Raw genomic sequence first — 19138 nt, forward strand, 5'->3', positions numbered from 1 at the left:
CAATTCATGAAAATATGTGGGACCGGCTCCGTGCGAGCCAAAGAGCCAACCTTGGTCTGTCAAGGTAACATGCTTACGTTGTCAAAACGTCCGTATCTCAGTCCTGAGAATTTTGGTATTTTCTGGCGTGCGTACTGTTGAGGGTTTTGCATGACAAAATCAGGGTTTTGCTGAAACTGAGGACACTTCATGAGATGAAGGAAAATAATTATAAAATGAAGGAATGATGAAGCGTGGTACTATTGAGGCCAAGGCATGGCCGGCCAGTCAATGACCACGGTCCCATGGTGCCCTTCCTAATTTTATATTATTTTTCATGATTTTATGAAAATATCATGAAATCAAGGAGTTTGATGAAATTAAGGAGTTTCCTTGAAGTGAAGGAGTTTCCATGGGATCAAAGAAACAAATAATATTAAAATAATAAAATGAGGGCGTGTGGGACCGGCTTTGAGCATGGTCGGCCTGCCGGGGCCCGGTCCCGTGTGTTTCCCTAATTTTATGTAATCTTTGTGTATTATTTCCATGATTTGAAGGAATTTTCATAATTTCAGAGAAATACCATGAAATCAAGGAATTTCATGGGATCAAGGAAACTTAAAATAATAATAATAAAATAACGGGACATGTGGGAACGGCTAGGGCATGGTCGGCCGGCTGGGGCCCGGTCCCATGATTTTCCCTAATTTTATATTATATTTTTCATGGTTTTATGAAAATACCATGAGATTAAGGAGTTTTCATGAGATTAGAGAAATATTAATAAAATAATAAGGAACCATGAGGTGTGGGGCCGTCCGGTATCAAGGCATGGCCGGTTGGCCAATAAACACGACCCCACGACATTTTTCCCAATTTTATATTATTTCCTTGGTGTGAAGGAAACACCATGAAACTGAGGAGTTTCCTCAAAACGAAGGATATTTGTTCAAATGAAAGGATTTTCATAAGATCAAGGAAAATAAAAAAAATATGATAAAAATAAAAACTGGCGTGGGACTGGCCACGGCACGGCCGGCTAGCGGGACCAGTCCCCCAGCGCCTTGGTCAATATTTTATTATTTATTATTTTCTTTCCTATTTTGCATAGGTTCATCGTTTCGTCGTATTTTGAAATACTCGTTCGTGCATTCAGGTGATTGTTAGTGCATCATCGTTGAATACACTTGCACCTTTTGAGTCGGGGCTTACTCGAAGGTAACTCAGACGCCTGTACGTTGAATATTTATTACTAACCCATGGAATTCTGCTGGGAAGAACCATAGATTGAAGTAACGAAATATTACGAAAATATTTGAATATTTTCAGAAATTCAGTGGATGAATCCAAGAATTTAGGAATAATTAATTGATGGCTCTATACTAGTACGACCGTTTAGGAGCATTAATTATTCTGAGCGACATGAGCTATTTGAAGCGTCATATCCTTTATATAGTCACGGAAAATTGTTGTTTGTATCCTGAAGACGTTATTGCTCTATACTAGCAGGAAAGCTGTCTAGGAGCCGTCCAATCTCGTGATTCTATATAGAAGTAATTACTGAAGTTTTCAATATTCATGAGATATGTCGTTGCCTAGCCGAGAGACTACATATCTGCATGTACTCTGAGAGACAGTATTCTCAGTCAGAGATTCGATGAGAGACCCGTGTCTCGATACTCGCGTCTGATTGCTGGATCAGAAGTTCGTATAATTATGGGTTTACGATTTTAGCCTTTGTCGAAAATCCACCATCTACATTAAGTCCCTGCTTAGTGAGGAACATTCATGTTCCTCAGTTAGCATTGAATGGTGATTTTCCAGGTATAGATGAAAATAAGTAATTGAACTTAGTCATAAGATAAGACATTACCGGATTTCGACCGAATGAGCAAACCATGGTTTGAGCAAAAACCCCAGCGGTATAATAGAGCGTCATCCAGTAAGCATAAATTGGTGTAGAACCGCTGATTTGATGGTGGAACCTTGGTTGATTTAGGATTCATGGGTCCGGGCCCAAGAAAAGAAATCCTTGTTTTAGGAACATACGCTCGTTCGTTTGTTAGTTTAAGGAACAAACAAAATAGACTTGAGTCTAATGATAAAAATATGTCTATGAGCTTTCACGAAAAACAATTTTTTTTAAAAAAAAATGTGAGATTTCACAAAGTGGAATAAACTCTCGTTTCAAAGGTGGATGCTCGTACGAGAGAATTTTTTTGAACAGGCGTGCGTCTGTTAGTAATAAAATTTTATTTATGAGCTTTCATGAAAATTTTACCTTGGAGCTTTCAGAAATCTTTGAAAATATACTCTCGCTTCAAAGACAGATGCTCGCGCGAGGGAGCAAATATATATATTTTGTAAAACCAATGTTTTGATTTTGAACAACTGTTGAAAGTAGACAATTATACATGGTGAAATAATGTCTGTATGTAAGTTTTCACAATTGTAGAATGGACGTCTGTCCAATTTTTGAAAAACCAGTGGATGCTAAAATTCACGTGAGTTGGTCACGGTTTTATGAACATCAAGTCATGATTTTGAATAATGAATTTTGCTCGTCTTTGCAGGTTTGAAAGAACGAGCAAGTTCTCGAAATTCTGACGTTATAATCACTACAACTAGTAAAATCGTAAATAGGTAAGAGTTGGATTGTTACCATTTTTTTACGCGTTTGTTATTGGTATATCCATGACTCCATGTCTTTTGCCTCAGATAGTGGTGACTTCTGGTTACAACCACTCTTCTGGCCCTTCCGGGGAACACTCCAGAAATATCAAGTCAAAGATGAAGACTTCTGCAGATGTTCATGCCTAGGTGAATCAACCTTTCAGAGACACTGGAAATATGATGCATTGTATGTCTTTCGATCATCTGGGAGTCGTCCGTGGTGGAATCAACACTTTCTTAGCCTTAGCGGATGCAAAAGAGAAGCAGGGACGAGATGAGTTATTACTGAAAAGCAAAGCTGAAGATGAAAGGCTTGCGGATTATAGCAAAACGCCGCCGGCTTCAGAAAATGATACTAGCGGCTGAAGACGAAGTCTGATCTCGCGCGGAAGGCGTAGCTTCTGATTCAGATGTAGATGAATGAAGAATTTCGTCATAATTCGTCATCAGAAAATTCAGAAGTCAGGTCTTCATTGAAAATGCTGTAGAATCTTCGTCCGATGTCGGATTTTCGTGATCTACCCATGTTTATTCATCCTCAGAAAATTTCCAAGATTTTTCAAAGAATACTTTTGAGTTTTGAGCATGTTTAGGGCCTGAAAAAGGCGAAACAGTAAACTTCCAGGAGATTTTCAGAACTTTTTCAGATTGTATGTTGTCCAATGTTTTGGCCACATATCCTTGCTCGTTTCTTCAATTGCTGTGAATTTTGGATATGTTATAGAGGACATCCATACAAAGATAATGGTATATGACACATACCTAAATTGTTCACCAATTGCTCCCAGCTCGTCGGTTTGTACAGGACAGTGTAAAATCATCTCAGACGAACTTGCTGTAAAACACTCATGTTGTGTCTTTAGACCATTCGCTTGTGTCTTGAACGGTTGGTGAAGGATTTTAATTTCATTGATTTGTTTGATATCAGGACCCCTTGATTGATACATGAGCATGGTGCTTGCAGTGCCATCTTGCTTCTGTCAGTCGTAGAAACATCACTTCTGAAACCTTGGTCACGTGACCATAGCTGAGGTTGCTCTCGAGAGGGGATGATGTAATGACCATGGTTTTATGTCCCGGTGGTAGCATTAATTTTATGATGAATTATTAGCACATGAGAGTCTGGTGCCACGAGTCTTGGACTGTGAAACTGATCGTCATGATCAGTGGACCGTCAGTCCCTAGTATCTTGTTAAATCTCTCTTTTTGTTTTTTCCCTTCTTCTGGCAAGACATAGATAGAGGACCCAGGTAGAAAAATTGATGTAAAGACCTAGGTGGTCGAATTTGGAGGTACCTTGATGAAGGACTTAGCGGAATGACCTGGTGGACACCGGTCGACTGTGGAAGTTATGAACCCCGTCTAAGAATTGTTGTTTGCATGTTGTACGCTCTGAAAGCTGTAGGAACCTCATACGACGTCGGAATTAGATGTTTGACCCCAACTTTTGAAGCTAAGAGAATGAGTTATCACATGAGAAAAGAATCACTCAATTTGGAGTTGTAGAGGTCATCCAAAGAAGCATGCACATTTGTAATTTCTAATCCCGTACAAGTTTTTCAGATTTCGTAGACCTGACGGTAAAGGCAATATCTTTCAGCTCGTATGTCCGATTGATGCGCCCTTTTGGTATGTTGTAGAAGAGACATAGACGAACATCTTTTGTTGAGGAAGAAGCGTCTCATTCGTCACTCATTGGTACATTTTTATAAACCCATGTGCTGAAGTATGTTGTATCTCATTTGTAGAGGTGATGAGAACATCTTATAGAAGACTTTGGTATTGTGCCCGTCCATCGCGCAAGCTTTAGAAAGACTTTCATGTGAACATATTTCATGTATTCACGCCTTGATATGAATCATTAGTGCTTGGAGAAGTCCGATTCATCGAGCAATACTTCAGAGAATGGTTAGTTAATGAAGCCTTGTCATGAGGATGTTGCTCTTGAGACCGTTGTTAATGCTGACATCTCGATTGAAATTTCTCCAGAAATTCTTGTTGATAACGAGACCATGAACGGAGTTCCTCCGCATATCCTTGTTGATGACGATACTATGGTTGGAGTTGCTCCAGAGACCGAAAAAGGCTAGAACCATGATTATCGATATAGCCTTTGCTCCTTCATCCAGTGAGCCTTTTACATTCACGAACTAGTTGGTGAGTTGAGCATTCCTAAGATAAAGATGTTCTAGGATTTCAACCCAAATTCTCCTTAATATAACTTTACTGTGAAGTGGCTGAATCGATGTTGTTGTGGCAGATAACAGCGGCAGTCTCCATTCTGGATGTGAGGAGAAAAAGTTCCTTGGTCGTGCAAGGCTTGTGATGTAGAGAGGTTCCGTTGATGAAGTTTCATGGAATCACATCAGATTGCAAATTCCAATAAGATCGAGTCCCTAGTGTATGTTGAAGGAGTTTGTTCCATCCATGGATGAATGATGTTGCATCTGCTTCAGATGTATTATCGTGGGATAATGAAGAATTATCGATTTAATTTCGTTACACTTTGATTGCGCTGGTGTTGAATCAGTGTGTCATCGTCAAGATATTTGTGCTGAAGCCAGATGCGCCGTTGTAGGAGGTGTACTCTTTGATTGAGAGTACAATTTGAAGGCTTCTTGAGCGTTGAAGCGTCATATCCCTTGAGCATGTCTTAGGTTTGATCGTTTGGGTCCCAACTATCTTCTATTGATTCAGCATTCCTTTAGTCGCGGTAGTGGGATTCAACACTTGTGCAGACATCAGAGCTTTCTGATCTGATTTTGTGGCACACATGAACATTCCTGCAAGGCTATGGAGAAATGCCCGAATTGTTTGCTTGAACATCATCTCAGTAATGAATGTCTCAGTGAGATGCTCGATTCGGAGAAATATCAGATTCAACCACTTGGTAAAATATTGCTGAAGTGAGATTACCCACTTATAGCGTCTTGCAATAACAGACATGCTAGAAAAATTGAGTCCCCATGCTAGAATAACATGTGAGGAAATAAATGACATAGACATGGGAGGAATGAGACTTGCCTGAGTACAAGACCTTTCGATGAATGTCTATGCATCTTTTGCATGTCTTGTTTCAACCTCGTCAAAGTTCGAAATTCCTCCAAGTGCTCTGATGATGGAATGTCCGCCAAACCTTCTGGATCAGAACTTTCTTCGTTGAAGAGATGTGTAACCAAAGGCGCATTGTAAGTACCATCTTTTCAGCGTGGATCCACGCTCGTCTGAAGGATATGTCATATCCTGGATCTCCTGATTATGTGAAACTTGGTTTCCGTCCAGGTTGAACTTACGTTCACTTTGAGAGTGATGTAGCCATAAGTATTTCCGAGCGTTCCTTCAAGGTCTCTGATTGATATGGGAGAATGAGTAGCTTCTCTTTGAATGATGCATGTGGATCCGATGGTATTCAGTAGAATGCTGTTGATAGCGGTGCCAATATCGATCAACGTTCTTTCAAATTCGTTTCTTCTGAGATTGACTGTGGTAAGAAGTCCCCAATCGTATATCTCTTGGTCTGTGGCTGGAGGCCCAACAAGTATTTCCGGAATGGACTTCTTGGCACAATGTGGTTCAGTGCTATGAACATGTTCTCCTTTGTGCCTTCGACAGATAGAGGAATTCATGTTCGACCAAGGATTGAACATCCTCTTTGATAGGTTGTTCAGAGAGTGTAAAGATTCTGATTGGGAGAGGATTCTTGTGTACTCCTTCAGTCCCCAGTTGAAGCTCTCCTGATTCAACCTTCTCCCTGAATATGCGCTTCAAAACTCTGCAGTTGCTTGTGGGATGATTGACGAACCTGTGGAAGTGGCAGTAACGAGGACTTTCCATGTCTTCTTCAGTTGGTTCTTTCTTGACATATGGCAACTTGATTGCACCATCTTGGATCCAGATATCCAGTAGTTCGATCACTTCTTCAATGGAAAAGGGAAAGTCAGGTGCTTCTTGATCAGGAACTCATGTGCGTTGGTCAGAGGCTTGTGCATCTTGCTTATCCTTCCTTTATGCTTTTGAAGGGGCTGAGGTATGCTTGCGCAGCGGTTCGGCATTCCGTTTGCTCCCTTCTGCAACAGTATTTGTGGAAGGCTAGAGGTTGTACTGCTTGTTAATTAGATGTCTGCTACCTCAAATGTCTCGCGGTTCTTCAGCTTTTGCAGTCTTAGTCCTTTATAATAGAGCAGGTGCAGTGGTTGCCGACCTCTTGGCTGCTTCATGGAGTTCTGAGAAAGTCTGAAACCTGAGATTCTCCAATAAATCTCTGTAGACTGGGATCATTCTGTTGATGCATAAGTCCACAAGTTGTTGTTTCGTGACATTTGGATCATGGCAATCCAACGCTTGAATTCTGAACCTTTTCACATAATCGTTAGGATGTTCGTTGTTCTTTTGAAACATCCTTCCGAGATCAGTGAGGGTAATTTGCTCTGAGACGAAGAAATACTTTCTGTAGAAAGCATTAACCATTTCTCCCCAACTTTTGATATGCGATGTTGTTGTACCAGGTATAGGCCCTGCCTTTCAGGGATTTTGAAAATTCCTTCAGACGGACGGTATGGTTGTGTTTATGTTCACCCAGTGCTTCCAGAAATCGAGAAACATGTTCTCGAGCATTGCCAGTTCCATCATACAGAGTGAAGGTCGGAGAAACATAATCTTTCGGGAGAGGGATCCTTTGCGTCGCGGCGGGATATGGAGGCTGGTGACGATGGACCTGTGCGGTCTTGTCCTTTCCATGGTTCTCCAGAAGGCGTTCCAAATCTTCTCGAGTAATGAAGTTCGATGATTCCTTTGCTGATGGATCGTATGCAGCTTTGCGGACTTCGTTTTCATCCACTGTATGAATTGGAACCACCTCATGATCAACATCTGAGGATTTTTTCTTTTCCTTTCCTTTTTCTTGAGTTTTGTCTGACATCTTGTCAGTGACAGTCTTCAGATAATTAAACAGCTCTTTCTGTATAGTAGTGCAAGGGTCTCTTGCACTTTGATGAGATCAGCAATGGTAGGTGGTGGGTTTCCTATGACTTCCTCAGGGTGTCGGCCGAACAGAGGATGACCTTCCGTGTTAGCATGAGGAGGAGTAATATCATCACCGCCAGTGTTAGAGGCCGGAATTGTTTCCGGGATATCCTCATTGTTGTTGTTACTAGCGCTACCATCGTTTGTGTTGGAGCCTGTAACTAACCCAGACCTAAGACCAGCCATCTTGTGAAATTGCGAGATTGCAACCGAGAGATTAATCTCCCACTTTGGTCGCCAATCTGTAGATGGAGCAAAACAATTTTCTGGTTTTTACGGAATTAAGGAGACGACCGTACGGAGGAGACTCCTTGAACCGAGTGAAATGTTCAACCTCACACAGATGTACTGCAATAAGGGAGTGCTTTGAATTCGAGAGATCAATCTGTAGTACTCCGGCCTAAACCAAGACAATGGCCGTTCCAGAGTAAATTCGGTTACAAGAGAGGATGGGGTCGATCTGTAGGAGGGAAGCTGAGAAATGTGTGGAATCAATAGTAATCAAAGATTGTAGGTGTGTTATGTATTCTGAATAAGATAAGTTATGAATGATTGAATCTCTGTTGAGAGTGATTACTCAGATGTTGAGTTGTTAATCTCGTGTTATCTGTTTGACGTGAGATTCTTGTATATTCAATCATGATTCAGAGACTTATTTATATTGCTGGAATTGTAGACACCATGATCCCATGAAGTGTGACAGTTGATGGAATCAAAGAGTGGGGAAATGGAAATCGTGTTTGAAACCAGTTGTTCATCGTGCGGATACTTGGTCGATTTTCCATCCACTATTTTCTTAACTCCTTCAACTGATTGCACGACTTGCTCACATTCCATCGTGTGTATGAACACACGTGCCGTAGACCTCCAGATCAAAACCCTAGATAATATCCCCCATGTGAAACGATTGACGTCTCGTGGTTAATTAGTCAGTTGTTGACTTCATGACTTTATGGGACGATGAGTCCATGTATTTGATGAGTTGAACATGATCTTGCAAAATGTCCCGAGACTCATGAATTGAACGTGCTTGTTGAGACAGAGGTATGATACTTAAGTAAACATTGATAGTTAAGGTGAGCAAGTATTGCTCATTCGATGAATTATTGAATATTGATAGTTGAACCAATATTCCTTGGTTTGAGCAAATATTGCTCATCTGAGCAAATGTTGCTCATTTGATGAATTATTGGTAGCGTGACCAAGATAAAATATTAATTTAAAATACTGGTAATTGAACCGAGCATAATTAATAAAAATACTGATCATGAGATCGTCGTAAAGTCATTGGTGTTTGAATTTGGAATTATGATCCTTGGATTCAGAAACCCTAATTCGATCAATTGATGACCAATTGATGGTTCATTTGAAAATTAACCATGGAATGAAGGAGGGACCGGCTACATGGGATCATGTATCGGCCTTGTAGCGCCCATATGCTCCAGTGAGCAAATACCAAGGTCTCTTGAAGAGTTGGTGATTTGTTGATGAAAGAATGATTAAATGCTGATCATTTATTAGAAAAATGCTCGTCTGAGCCTTAGGTGATAAAACCTAATTAATTATGAAGAGATGAGGGAACGACCAAGGGGTAATGAAACCGGCCCTGTATGGTCACGGGATCGAATGACTATCGCTCTATGAAAATTCCAAAATTATTTGGAAGAGTTTTGGACCTAATATGTGCAATTGCGCAAATTAGGTCAATTCATGAAAATATGTGGGACCGGCTCCGTGCGAGCCAAAGAGCTAACCTTGGTTGGTCAAGGTAACATGCTTACATCGTCAAAACGTTCATATCTCAGTCCTGAGAATTTTGGTATTTTCTGGCGTGCGTTTGAACAACCATTTGAGAAAATATGACAAAATCAGGGTTTTGCTGAAACTGAGGAAACTTCATGAGATGAAGGAAAATAATTATAAAATGAAGGAATGATGAAGCGTGGGACCGTTGAGGCCAAGGCATGGCCGGCCGGTCAGTGACCAAGGTCCCATGGTGCCCTTCCTAATTTTATATTATTTTTCATGATTTTATGAAAATATCATGAAAGCAAGGAGTTTGTTGAAATTAAGGAGTTTCCTTGAAGTGAAGGAGTTTCCATGGGATCAAGGAAAAAAATCATATGAAAATAATATAATAAGGGCGTGTGGGACAGGCTTTGAGCATGGTCGGCCGGCTGGGGCCCGGTCCCGTGTGTTTCCCTAATTTTATGTAATTTTTGTGTATTATTTCCATGATTTGAAGGAATTTTCATAATTTGAGAGAAATACCATGAAATCAAGGAATTTCATGGGATCAAGGAAACTTAAAATAATAATAACAAAATAAAGGGACGTGTGGGACCGACTAGGGCATGATCGGCCGGCTGGGGCCCGGTCCCACGAGTTTCCTAATTTTATATTATATTTTTCATTGTTTTATGAAAATACCATGAGATTAAGGAGTTTTCATGAGATTAGGAAAAATTAATAAGATAATAAGGAACCATGAGGTGTGGGGCCGGCCGGGATCAAGGCATGGCCGGTTGGCCAATAAACACGGCCCCACGACATTTTTCCCAATTTTACATTATTTCCTTGGTGCGAAGGAAACACCATGAAACTGAGGAGTTTCTTCAAAACGAAGGATATTTGTTCAAATTAAAGGATTTTCATAAGATCAAGGAAAATAACAAAAATATGATAAAATATAAAACTGGCGTGGGACTGGCCACGTCACGTTCGGCTAGTGGGCCCAGTCCCCCAGCGCCTTGGTCAATATTTTATTATTTATTATTTTCTTTCATATTTTGCATAGGTTCATCGTTTCGTCGTATTTTGAAATACTCGTTCGTGCGTTCAGGTGATTGTTAGTGCATCATCGTCGAATACACTTGCACCTTTTGAGTCGGGGCTTACTCGAACGTAACTCAGACGCCCCTACGTTTAATATTTATTACTAACCCATGGAATTCTGCTGGGAAGAACTATAGATTGAAGTAACGAAATATTACGAAAATATTTGAATATTTTCAGAAATTCAGTGGATGAATCCAAGAATTTAGGAATAATTAATTGATGGCTCTATACTAGTACGATCGTCTAGGAGCATTAATTATTCTGAGCGACATGAGCTAGTTGAAGCGTCATATCCTTTATATAGTCAGGGAAAACTGTTGTTTGTATCCTGAAGATGTTATTGCTCTATACTAGCATGCAAGCTGTCTAGGAGCCGTCCAATCTCGTGATTCTATATAGAAGTAATTGCTGAAGTGTTTAATATTCAGGAGATATGTCGTTTCCTAGACGAGAGACTACATATCTTCATGTAATCTGAGAGACAGTATTCTCTGTCAGAGATTCGATGAGAGACCCGTGTCTCGATACTCGCGTCTGATTGCTGGATCAGAAGTTCGTATAATTATGGGTTTACGATTTTAGCCTTTATCGAAAATCCACCATCTACAAGGATATGACATGTTCTTCAGACGAGCGTGGATCCACGCTGAAAAGATGGGTACTCAAAGCGCCTTTGGTTGCACATCTCTCCAACGAAGAAAGTTCTGATCCAGAAAATTTGGCGAACATCCCATCATCAGAGCACTTGGAGGAGTTTCGATCTTTGAAGAGGTTGAAGCAAGAAATTGCAAAAAATGCATAGACATTAATCAAGAGGTTCCGCACTCAGGCAAGTCTGATTCCTTCCATGTCTATATCATTTATTTCCTCACATGTTACCCTAGCATGGGGACTTCTGCTAGCAACTCTGCAAGACGTTATGAATGATAGCTTCACTGTATTAGTATTTTACCAAGTGGTTGAATCTAACATTTCTCCGAGTCGAGCAATGAGACATTCATTACTGAAATAATGTCCGAGCATGGCAAAGAACATTTTGGGCGTTTCTCCATAGCCTTGCAGGAGTGTCCATGTGTTCCACAAAATCAGAAAGCTCTGATGTATGCGCTAGTGTTGAATCCCACTATCGCAGTGAAAGGGATGTTGAATCAACATAAGGTACTCATGGCCGAGATAATCAAACCTAAGACATTCGATGCTTAAAGGATATGACGCTTCAACGCTCAATAATATAAGAAGCCTTCAAATTGTACTCCCAATCAAAGAGTACACCTTCGATAATGGCGCGTTTGGCTTCAACACAAATATCTCGACGATGACACACTGATTCAACACCAGCACTATCAAAGTGTATCTGAACTACAATCGATAAATCTTCACTATCCCATGATAAGACTTCTGAAGATGCAACATCATTAATACATGAATGACACTAACTCCTTAAACATACACTGGGAAACCTGAGGTGATTCCGTGAAACTTCATCAACATGACTTCTCTACATCACAAGCCCCTGCACGACTGAGGAACTTCTTCTCTTCACTGATCACATAAAATCATGGTTCTAGCCCTTTTGTTCTCTGGAGCAACCTCGAACCGGCATCAACAAGGATATTTGGAGGAACTCTGTGCATGGTCTCAGCATCAACAAGAATGTCTGGGGAAAATTCAATCGTGATCTCAACATCAACTACGGTCTCAGGAGCAACATCCTCACGACAAGGCTTCATCAACTAACCATTCTCTGAATCATCATCGCTCGATGAAGCGGACTTCTCCAAGAATTAATGATTCGTATCAAGATGTGTATACATTAAAATATGTTCACATGAAAGTATTCCCAAAGCTTGCATGACTGGTGGGCACAAGCCAAAGACTTCTACAAGATGTTCTCATCACCTCTGCAAATGAGATACAACACACTTCAGGCAATGGGTTTAGAAAAACGTACCAATGGGTGAGAAACGGGATAATTCTTCCTGAATGAAAGATGTTTGTCGATGTATCTTCTACAACATACCAAAAGGGCGCATCAATCGGACATACGAGCTAAAAGATATGACCTTTACCGTCAGGTCTACGAAATCTGAAAAATTTGTATAGGATTACAAATTACAAATGTACACGCTAGGGGTGCACATACCCCACCCATACCCGCCAATCCTACCCTATCCGCCAATATTTTAACTGTATCCTATCCTACCCACTATTTGGCGGGTAGGGTGACGGTTAAAAGATTTCTTACCCGCCGTTAAATGGGTAGGGTGACGGGTAAAGCTCGAAATTATCCTACCCTACCCGCTTACCCACCCTTAACTTCAGTTTGCTACAGGAAATTCTTTAGTGTTGGTGGAGAATCTTGGTAAACTTGTTTCAATTTACATGGGGTAAGCTGATCTACCTTCTTAGTAGTCTGATTGAACCAGTCCATACTTTTTGGTTAGATCTGATAATTTTTCATTTTGCTGGAATTTGAAGGGGGGCCTTTCCAGTAGAGCAAGGTGATTTGAACATGAACTGGAAGTATGTAAGTAAAAGATTGAGGGATTACAATAGGTGCATTGTGATTCCTATTGGAAGACTCTCTATGGGGCTTTGCAGGCATCGAGCAATTCTGTTCAAGGTAACATTTTTCTTCCACATTTATATTATATCTGCATTTAAAGACTGGAATTTGGATACGGAACTTGGTTTCCTCTTTGTCAGACTCCTTTGGTCAAATGGATTTGGTAAATAAACCCAACTGCCTCTGTTGCTATCCTGGATTGTTCGTAGTAAATGCCCAATCAATTTATCCACCACTTTGTCAACTGCACAACATAAAAATCACAAATCAAAAGAAAGTACAGAAAGTATTGAACAAGTTATGAGTATACGGTGATGCAAAGAAAATTACAAACAAGGTATACCCTCCAAGGAGGTCAGCCACAGTGTTTCTCTCACTTATGAAACTTAAAGCCTTAGCGAAATTTATCACACACGTGTAATTCCCAACTAGAAAAACTGTCTGAATGCAATCGAGCTACATGGAGAAACCTGCAACAGAACTGATACTTTAGCTGAAGCAGCATCCGAGGAGACCACTAAAAGCATTTTCATCTTTGACGTTACCTACTTAAACACACAACAATAAATTACCACCCATTAGGAACAGAGATGTGATGATTCCATCAGGCTCCTATTCTTGCACCATTTTTCTCTTTCATATTTGTTACCTTACTATTTAAATCATTTGTGGTTATACTCAAAAGTAAAGCTGGTGTCACAATTACATAATTAGGTTATTTTTTAAGGAAAAGAAATTGAAGTTTTCTTCCCATTTAGAGAATGTGGAACGGTTATACCCGCCACTCTATCCTACCCGACCCGCCAGAAAATGAGTCGGGTAGGATCTTACCCGTTTAATGGCGGGTGGGGTGGCGGGTAAAAATTTTCTTAACCACCGGTAAACGGGTAGGGTGGCGGGTATAGGCCATATCCTACCCACCCTACCCGTTGTGCAGCTCTAGTGCACGCTTCGTTAGCTGGCCTCTACAACTCCAAATTGAGTGATTCTTGTCTCATGAGATAAATCAGTCTCTTAGCTTCAAATGTTGGGATCAAGCATCAAATTCCAACGTCGTATGAGGTTCCTACAACTTCCAGAGCATACAACCACAGTCGATCGGTGTCCACCAGGTATTTCACTAAATACTTCATCAAGGTACCTCCAACTTTGACCACCTAGGTCTTTATAATAATTTTCTACCTGGGTCCTCTATTCAAGTCTTTCCAGAAGAAGAGAAAACGAAAAGGAGAGATTTAACAAAATACTGGGGACTGACGGTCCACTGATCATGACGATCAGTTTCACAGTCCAAGACCCGTGGCTGATAAGTGTCTAAAACACCTAATTTTATATCTAGTATTTATGCTTTCTTTGCGAGTTTTCATGTAAATTATGTATCTTATGTGTGCGTTTGAGTTTCTTAGGTGCAATGGAGTCATTTGGAGCAAAAAGAAGTGGAACTCGCTCAAATCTTGGATTCCTTCTCATCAAGCTGAAAAGAACGAAAATATGAAGTTAATGGCAAAAGAACGAGATCATTCCAACGTTGTATGAGAAGGTTACGAGCAAAATCAACGGTTAATCTTGTCAGTTCCTTAGGACTGACAATACAAGAAGAGTCACTCAGATGGTGGCCCTTATCCAATAATGCTGGGTGTCTACAGTAATTGCATTCATTACAGCCCCAAAACCTCTTCTAACTATTGTGTCTTTTGTCTCAAATTGAGAGACGGGAGGAAAAAGAGGCGATGTTAAGAGATAAATTCAGAGATCCAGGAAGTTCGATCGGAGATGATGGAAGCAGTGATGAATACTGGCAATCTGTATCTTACAGGGAAGAAGGAGAAGAGATTGATGTTGCTGTTGTTAAATAGATGAATATTGAATTAGGGTTATCTGAAGTCAGAGTCAGGTCATTTTTTGAGTTCGAATTACAAAGAAGAATCGGATCTAATGGTGATTATGGGTCATTAACAGAAGGAGGAAAGTTTGGTTTTGTGTGCTTTCGATTTTGAAAATGATAATTTGTTTGAAATTGAAATGAAGGAGATTAGGTCAATGTTGCGGTTCGTTCTATGGTGAACTCAGGGAGATGTTATTGGACCTGATGAACTGTGTGTGTGGTCAGATGCTCCAATGATTAGTTGTGGGTTGAATCTGTGTTGCCATGGATTTCAGGAAGAAGGATAAGAAGATGCTGAGAAGTTTGAGTGGTTTCTGATAGGATTTGATGTTGATATTCAAGGGTTTGGTAATGGTGATGGCAGCAGAAGAACAAGAGATTGAGAAGATGATTCTGTTGAAGAGAGGAAGACCAAGAAGTGATGTATGATGAGGCAGCTGTGAATGGAATTATGGCTAGAAATTGCTGCTGCAAGATTGCAGTGATGGTTGCAATGGTTGGCTGGTGACAATGAGGCATTGGTGGTGATTTTGTTGGCCTCTGTAACAGACTCAAGTTGCGGCTGAGACGAAGGTGCTTGAGCTCATGGGATGTTGGTTTGATGGCAGTTGTTGCAGGTCTATGTGTTTGCTGGTGATGCTGCAAGGCAGGAGATGGAGATGCAAGCAATGGTGCTGAGATTGAGAAGATAGTTGGTGGTGCTGTGACGTGATGCTACCAACAGTTGTTGCTGCGAAAATCAGGGAAGAAGAGGATCTACAATTAATGGTGTGAGTTATATGGGTTGAATTAGAAGATGCAGGAGCAATTGCAGGTGGAGGTTAAGGAGCTGATAGGGTTAGCACCTGAACATGGAATGCAGGATGTTGGTACTGGTGCTGCAGTGAATAAATGATTGCAGGTTATGAAAATTGGTAGGTATGAAGTGAGATGGAATCAGTGGAGATTGCAGGTGAATGAACTGCAGGAGACGGGTCTTGAGCAACTGGTATTGGTGGAACATGGTGGATAAGACTGAGATGAAGCTAAGATGAATGTGATGGACTGATTGCAGCTGTAATTGCAAATAAGAGCACAGAATGATTGAGCTAAGGAGGTGGAGTTTGAACTGGTGGTCTGAGATGGTGGTGCTGTGATGATGTTGTAATGCACTAGGTGGTTGGTTCTGTTTGCAGTTGAGTTGAGATTTTGAGCAGAAATGGAACAAGGAAGATGGCAGTGGAATGGGTTGCAGGAAAAGGAGCTGAAATGAAGTTCCTGCCATTGTTATAGAGCTGATGATTATTGGAGTTTTACTGAGCTGGAGAAAGCAGTGATGGTACACTGGTGATGTTGCTTTGCAGCTGATATGGCTAGTAGAGTACTGCTGCTGGTTGTGGCTAACTAGTGATATGCAGGATGAGACTGTAATGGGGCTGATTTGAGTCCGCTGGTGAATAATCGATGGGTTGGAGAGTTGAACGATTGAGCTGCAGGGAATGAAGAATGAATGATAGATGTATGTTAGGGTCTTAAAGTATGCATAGAAGGAGTTATGAATAGGCCGGAAGTTGGCCTGGAAACACTCAGATTACAGCCAGAACTTGCCAGTTTCCGATTCAGATGTGTCAACTCAGTGATTCAGAGATAACGGTTCCGTTAACTTGACAGTTAAAGATGACGGAGACTCTAGGAGACCGTTAGTTTGACTATGACAACGACATCAGCATCTCAGGTGATCGACGACAGACGTCAGGTGACTACTCCGGCCAATTTCCGGCCATGGTACCAGTTTTCCGGTGATCCACTTTTCACACCGAATTTTGAGATGGGTATTCACATATGGACTTGGTCACTTGGAGATGGACTTTGAAGAAGAATGGGGCGTGACCTAATTGAAAAACAGTATCCTTTATGGAAATAAGGAAAACATATAAAAGAGACGACTTTTCTCTATATTGGAGATCTTCTTTTCTACTTTTTATTCTAGGGTTTAGAAACATGATAGGTTTTCTCTTTCTTCTTGTGATGAACTCCTTAAACATGAGTAGTTAATTTTATTATTGGTTTATGGATTAAGTTGATTTCACATAACATGATTTTGGGTTTAATGAATTAGTTTTGTCTCATATTTATCGTTCATAATTCTCTGAAAATATAGTTGCATGATTGATGTATTGCAACATGATTTGAATATTTATTTTGTAAGTTGCAAATTGGTAGAACTCGTATCCATATCTATAGCTAGTTTAGGATTAATTATGGAGCGATAATCCTTGAACACAAGTAGCATAAATATGATTGTAGGTTATAGTGATATATCCTTGTAATCATATGAGAATCGTGACCTTTGTTCGAATTGTTTGCGCAATGTATTTCAATTGCATCGATGAGCCTAATTTCATGAATCTTAATGCTCCATCGGAATTGAACTTGATTAGCGCAAGGCGTTAGGTTATTCTTTTGGTAGAATTCATACTTGCATCGTTTTACATGTATGTGTGATGATAAGTGGAAATTGCGGGATATTCTTTCGACTAGGTATCTTAGGGCTTTTGATAATGAGAGATTAAATATCAATTCTAGTTATTAAGACAAGAACGTGTTAGTGAATGAAAATGAAATCCTTGACCGATACTTTCACATATCCTTGAGTTGATTTGTTTACTTTTATTTATTTGCTTTTATTGTAGTTTACTTTATAAAATCAGAAAACCCCGGAAGTGTTACCATAAGAAACCGAAACATATTGACAACCTAAGACCTCTCTGTGGGAACGATCCATTCTTTCCCTTGCTTCATTATATATTTTGAATAGTAAGAAAGTGTAACGATCAAATTTTGGCGCCGCTGCCGGGGATCGAACCCGGGTCACCCGCGTGACAGGCGGGAATACTTACCACTATACTACAGGCGGGGATCAAATTTTATTATTGGTTTATGGATTAAGTTGATTTCACATAACATGATTTTGGGTTCAATGAATTAGTTTGTCTCATGTTTATCGTTCATAATTATCTGAAAATATAGTTGCATGATTGATGTACTGCAACATGATTTGAGTATTTGTTTTGTCAAGTTACAAATTGGTAGAACCCATATCCATATCTATAGCTAGTTTAGGATTAATCATCGAGCGATAATCCTTGAACACAAGTAGCATAAATATGATTGTAGGTTATAGTGATATATGCTTGTAATCATATGAGAATCGTGACCTTTGTTCGAATTGTTTGCGCAATGTATTTCAATTGCATTGATTAGCCTAATTTCATGAATCTCAATGCTCCATGGGAATTGAACCTGATTAGCGCAAGGCGTTAGGTTATTCTTTTGGTAGAATTCATACTTGCATCGTTTTACATGTATGTGTGATGATAAGAGATTCTTTCGACTAGGTATCTTAGGGCTTTTGATAGTGAGAGATTAAATATCAATTCTAGTTATTATGACAAGAACGTGTTAGTGAATGAAAACGAAATCCTTGACCAACACTTTCACATATCCTTGAGTTGATTTGTTTACTTTTATTTATTTGCTTTTATTGTAGTTTACTTTATAAAAATCAGAAAACCCCCCAAGTGTTACCATAAGAAACTGAAACATATTGACAACCTAAGACCTCTCTGTGGGAACGATCCTTTCTTTCCCTTGCTTCATTATATATTTTGAGTAGTAAGAAAGTGTAATTATTTTTGACGCCTACGACATCGATAAATTTTTGGCGCCATTGCCGGGGAGGCAGCGGTTGTCATTTGTTTTTGGTTCCTTATTTTTGTTTTTAGTCTTGTTTTTTATTTTGTTTTTGTTTTTATTTTCTGGTTTTTAACCTTGTTTTAAGAACTCTTGTTTCAGGTACCAATTACTATGGACGGAGCATATTAGAACAATGGTACGCTTATCAACCTCAACAACATTATGACAACTATCACCCTTGTGGGGAGTACAATCAAAATCAATCCTTTGGTTATGGTCAATATTCCACATACCCTTTGAGTTATTATCATACATACCAACCTTCTTACGGTAGGTATGTAAGTGAGCAACCACAAGGAGGGGAGAATAGTTGTTCTCCTATTCATATTTCTTCTAGTTTGGTAGATGAGATGCAACAATTTATGGTGGGCATGGAGTCAGTTTGTAGACAACCAAGCGTGGAACCAATTTCGTCGACCGAATATGCTCATAGTATGTTT

General features: G+C 40.0%; 1 non-coding gene across 1 annotated transcript; it reads right to left on the minus strand.

Moving 5' to 3' along the window:
- Positions 1 to 17787: 17787 nt before the first annotated feature.
- On the minus strand, positions 17788 to 17857 carry TRNAD-GUC. Its single transcript has one exon. It is a non-coding gene; the product is annotated as a tRNA-Asp (tRNA).
- Positions 17858 to 19138: the final 1281 nt, after the last annotated feature.

This window comes from Papaver somniferum, chromosome 9 (genome assembly GCF_003573695.1).
Source record: "Papaver somniferum cultivar HN1 chromosome 9, ASM357369v1, whole genome shotgun sequence".
In the NCBI taxonomy this organism is placed as follows: Eukaryota; Viridiplantae; Streptophyta; class Magnoliopsida; order Ranunculales; family Papaveraceae; genus Papaver; species Papaver somniferum.